The sequence below is a fragment of the Humulus lupulus genome, chromosome 6 (genome assembly GCF_963169125.1).
Source record: "Humulus lupulus chromosome 6, drHumLupu1.1, whole genome shotgun sequence".
NCBI classification, from domain to species: domain Eukaryota; kingdom Viridiplantae; phylum Streptophyta; class Magnoliopsida; order Rosales; family Cannabaceae; genus Humulus; species Humulus lupulus.
In genome coordinates this window covers 37204318-37210574 of record NC_084798.1, presented here as the reverse complement: position 1 = coordinate 37210574, position 6257 = coordinate 37204318, and positions in this window count along the sequence as shown.

Genomic DNA, 6257 nt, shown 5'->3' with positions numbered 1-6257 from the left:
GAAAGGTAAAAAGTAAAAATGTGATTTTGGGGTATTATTTATAGTGATCGTGGCACTGTAAAAGAGGTAATCATAGAATTACTTCTTTCAAAGTATGGGGAAGTGCAATAGCCGTCAGACAATTTTGTGGGAAACTGAAAAGACTTGATTGGACATGATTGGTTACCTTTTTTTGAGAAGGCATGGGCGACTCTGACAGATTTGGTGGGGTAAGCGAAGGGTCAGTTTCCTAAGTTTACTTTATGCTGGTCGCAGTAAAGTAAACTCGGGGGGAAAATGTTTACCCAAAAATAGCTGCTGATGACGTGACAAGGATTTCTCACACGTGGTTGACGCGTGGCAGAGTCAAAACAAGGAGGTGTTGTTCGATGATCAACCGGCTACACATTGTTTCACCATACTTCACGATTAGATATGACCAGTCTGGTCGTATGATTCGATTTATTTCCTTTAAAGATTGTAATCTTATAATAATTACATTGATTATTTCCTCTTTATTACCTTGATACACGAATATTAGGAAAAGTTAAGGCCCTTTGGCCCATGTAACCCCCCTTGAGCCTATAAATATGCATGAAATAGCTCAAGGAAGGGACTTTGGACTTTTTGGCTTTTTTATCTTTTTCCTAAATATTGAGAGAAAGAGCATACAATGTGATTATCTTCTAAATAGTCGTATTTCCCTTAAGGTTTGTGAAACTCAAGAACCCTAGTTCTTTGATCACGACATTGGGATTCAATATTTATAATAACACTAAGTGGACGTAGATCATTTCCATTCATTAAGGCCGAACCACTATAAATCGTTTGTGTCTATTCTTTACCATTATATTACATTTTTTATTATTATCACATTTCTTGTCGTATTCTTGACTCCGTGTCGTTGTCCAAATCAAGGGTCAACAGTTTTATAACACGTTATCATCACGACTCTCTAACTATCATTATTTGTAGGTTCAAATTCTTATCATGAATCTCTAGTAATAATCATTCATTGAATCTGAACTAGATGATTCAATCTTCAATCATCATCTTGTGTTTATAACAAAAATCATTATCAAGCATCTAGTCGTCATAGTTTATTGAGGTAAAAAATGTTTTATTGCGAATGTATGCTTATATGATTACCATAATATATATATATTGATCATAAAAAATATATATATGTGAGTTGTTATTTTACCATTGTTATAGTATTAGATGGTTTAATGTCTTGTTATAGTAAATATGATTATATTCATGTGTATGTGTTCTTACTATCTCACATATTTAATATTGATTTCTCTATAGTATTTATTTTATAGTTGTTTACAAATGATTACATTAGAATTTGTAAAGTTCCATGTCGATGGCCTATTGAAAAAAAAAATTATAGATCTTTGAGATAAGGTCTTCCATATATCCTGAAGATTATACAAAATTTGTATTATTCATTAAGATATATAAAAGAAATATAATTTCTAAAGAGTTGTGATATTTTAGCAAAATTATCTGAAGTGAATATTTGACATATTTGTCAAATATATGTAATTTATGAGCACAATTAAGAAACATTGAAATGTATTATGATAGATGCAGTTGGTGACTAATTTTTTCAAGTCCCAAAAGTTTTAAGAAAATTGCATCAAAACAATAAAATATGAAATAATGATAAACAAGATTGAAAAACAAATATGAAGATAATAAACTAATTTAGGTGTAACTACCTTTGATATTGACTTGGATGTGTGTTTATTGTACAATAAAGAAGTTAACATGTATATCAATTTTGTTGTACATTTAAATATTATTCCCTGAAGAGAAAGATAGAAAGTAAATTTTATTGTAAAGAGTATTGATATTATTAGTCATTTATTATATATGCAATATTTCTTGCCTGAAGCAAGTATGGTCTTTTCAATGTTATTCCTTGAAGTGAATGATTCATTACTTATGTTAGTTATTCATTGCACATTCCTAGAAGTGAATATCTATATTGAGCTTTGTCATTGATCAAAATGTAATTTATAATTACATTCCTCAAAGTGTTATAAAGTCACAAATATTATTTGAAAATGTTCTTGATGAAACTTTAACACAATATATTGCTAGCTAAAATTAAACATATTTTATGTACCAGTTATACAATTTCTATATAATTGTGAATGTAGAAAAAAAAATGACTTATAATATGTACCGGTTGTACATTTAATTATATAATATATCAAGTCATAAGAATAATGAATGATTTATTTCATTAATAAATTTGACCACTTGTTGGAAAGAAATGAGAAAGAAAAATAAATGATATATTCATGATTATATCTATTTGGCTACAACAAACATAATTATTATCATTGTGTATTAACTTGAATGAATGATAAGTTTATATTTGAAAAATAATTGTGCTTTTAAGAAAGTACACCATTGGATAGATAAAATTGTTAAATATAATGTTGTTGAACATAATATATTACAAAAATCAAATGGAGAAATATAATTCTTGAATAATCAATGCTATTAATATATTTTGAAGGATATTAAAATTATTTCATTCTTTAGTATATAAACAAAAATGAAACTTTTATGGTGGTTATGTATATGTTGAAAATTTTAGTGAAATACAAAGTATAGTGAACCTGAAGTTCATTAATTGAATGATCAATCAGATGCAACGAAATGTATAAATTTTTCTAAATTTAAATGAAGAACCAGAAGATTCTTTTTATTATTAATTCTTATACGGTGCTCAAGAAAATATGTATATATATTTTGCATATGGGAAGTGAAAATAAATTTGAATATCTTGCATTTTTAAAAGAAAAAAATATATATTTCAACTAGTTTTCAAATATTCTGTTTATAAATATTTTAACTTGTCCAGTTTTATTGTTAAATTTTTACTTCATATAAATCATTATAAAAGTGTCACTCATTAGAATGTTAGTGCATTCATTTCTCAAATTTTTCATAATTATTTATAAGTTGAAATTATATTTCTTCTAAAAATTATTTTGCTATATAGTTATATTTTTTTTGTCCAAGTTGTATGAGAAAAAAAATTATATTATTTTGATAATGAGTATTTAATTATATTCACTTTTTATTCTTGAATTATTGTTGAATTTTTATTACATAATTTCTTATCGATGTGATAAGGTCGTATGATAATGAACTTACAAGAATTATAAGCTTGTATATTTTCAAATATATATATATGACTCATTATTGAAAATTGAATATGTTCGTAATTGTGATTTATTGAACCTGAAGTTCAATGACCCAATAATATATATAAGTTTGAACAAATATTAATTTATTGTGATATATTGAAATCCTTATAGGTTGTATTAATTTTTTAAATATTCTCTCGATCAGGGGGAGAGAAATGCAGTTGGATCGATGAATATTTTGAAAAATGATCATTGCACAAAATAAGAACTAGAAGTTCAAAATGATAAAATCATACATATATGAATGCCAACTGCAATTCAATATTATTTAAATTGAGTCAAAATGTGTCTAATAACACTTGAAGCGTAAGTGAACAAAGTAGAAATTATGAAAACAAATGTTCATTTGGTTCATCTTGAAGATGTTGTAAGTAAGAGGCATTCATGAAGATACCTTAATGTTATAAAGTATTGATAATTTGAACATTAAATAAAATGGTGCTCCTGAAGAGACTCCTTAAAGAAGTTATAGACATAACAAAGTTGATAATAACTAAAGCCCTTGAAGTGGTTATATATGTGCCTATAAATAATATACATGTTTGACAAGTATGTTGAAAATAATGAGATCTCTTTAAGTTATGTCAATATGAGAGGAAATTATCATATTATGAATTATTGTTGCCAATACAAAATGTTTGCATATGAAATAAACTAATATGAGATAGCAATGATCATGATATTAGACGAGTCGAGAATTATCGATGTATATATAATTTTGGCCAAAATTATATAACGCAATCCAGGCAATATAAATTTACTCACATAAAGTGAAGTAAAACCTGTAGGGTTACAAATAAATATTTGTACAAGAAAGGTAATTCTAATGAGAATTTTGTATATTTGTACACAAATGAATTATTGTACAAAATTTGCATAGACAAGAGAATGATTAAATAAATGCATATACATATTGTTATGAAAAAATATAATCAAGATTTGATTATAGCCTGGAGTATATATGTTTTTATGAGAATTGATACGTGTCATATAAACATTGCAACACAAATTATTTATTTGAAGCTCTTAGTAATATGAGAATTTAAAATATGCCTCACCGGAAAAATTCCAAAAGAATTTAACATGTCTTATTAGATATAAATTCAAAGTCATGCGCATTATACAATAAATATCTTTGTCTGGATTAAAGATATTGTTGACCTGTGAAATTGGCCAACGGTCTTATGTAGAGTATACGACACCTTTTGAACGAAATAAATAGAATAAACGACAGAATTTGATTATCTTAAATAAACATACTGGAATTTTATAGTGGTTTAGCCATGTTCTGATGAACAGTAATAACCTAATCCACTTAGCTTTTAGTATTGAATCACTCGACAATTACATTGTTGAACCAAAGTATTCACTCGTTCTCACTTGCCTAGAATTTCTCCCCAAATGTTCTTTAGCTCTCCAAAATTCCTTAAAAATCCATCCTTTGAAATGAAGCCCTGGGTCCTTTATTTATAGTACCCAAGGGCTATTATATAACTAGTAATACTAGGATTGTGGTTTGGTACACGATTATCAGGTAGTGGAGATACGTGTCCACCTCTTTATGATCATGAGATCGTGGGTCTTCTCGTTGTTTCTCTAGATCGTGGTGGATAATGCACGATAGAAACCTCCGAGGAAGATGTTAAGTGTCTGTTGGTATGTGAGACTCAGGTGCTAGGCCCGACGACTCGAGCTTGGGTGCTAGGCCTATGACCTTCTGGGTGCTGGACCTGTTAATCCTCTTGGTGCTAGGCCTATTGATCTTAGTTTGAACGAGAGTGAGTATTTCTCAGTGAAGTGTACTTAGGGGTTTGAGCCGACCACCTCTAGGGATCCTTGGGCATACTGGGGCCGACCAACCATGGGATAGGGGTCAGGCCGACCACCGTTGGGGTAGAGGTCAGGCCGACCACCCCTAGGGCTCTTGGGCCTGCTTAGGTCAACCACCCCTAGGGGTAGGGGTCAGGCCGATCACCCCTAGGGGGTTTAGGCTTGGTCGACTTCCCCATAGGTTCTAAACCTATCTTTTTTGTCCGTCGGTCTTTTCTCAATACTTTGTCAATTTTTCCGTGATTTGTGATGTCACATGTTACATCCTCATTCGCCACATCACCCTCATATTTTTGAGGGATAACAGATATGTAGGTGAATAATTATTTGAAATTACAAGTATGATTGTCTATGCAATGTGAATTTGTAAATAATATGTTGTAAAAGCTCTTGAAGAACTCCTGATTATTTTATAAACTATTGAAGAAGGATTTCTTATTTCATCTTGTAGATTGGGAATTATTAAATATATTCTTTGTTTATTGATTAAATTATTAGTAGAGAAGTCCCAAAGAACTTCATATGCATAAAGAATCATAGCGTATATGATCACTTGATGAAGAAATTAAAGAACATGTAACGAGAATGCAACGAATATATGGTCCCAAAGTACCATCTTTATTGCAAATGAAAATTGATATTATCGAAGATATTCATTCATGTGATCATATTTAACTTTCAAATTTTGGATTGAACATAGTCATAGATAATGAATATCCACAAATATGATGCATATCATAACATTGTTGATATGGTATGATAATGAACAAGGTTATATACATGATTGATTTAGTATGTTGGATAAATATTCATATTCCATTCTACATATATGCTCTAGAAGAATTATAGTAAATATGTGAGCATAGATAATTTATGGTGATTTATAATTACAATGAAAATCATATGAGATATTTGATCACTAAAGTTACCATGGATATATGCATGAGGGGGAGATATATACGTGTTGCACTCTTTTTCCCTTAATTCAGGTTTTGTCCCACTAGGTTTTCCTGACATTGTTTTTAACGAGGCAACTTTAATTCATGTTGAGATACTTGCAATTCATGAGGCAAGGAGAAAATGTGTGATTGAGATCAACGAAACAACATATTTGAGGAACATGTTGATTATCACCCGATAAAGAAATACCAACAATTCTCTATAAAGATAATGATGCATGTACTGCTCGACTAAAATGATAATACCTTAAAGGAG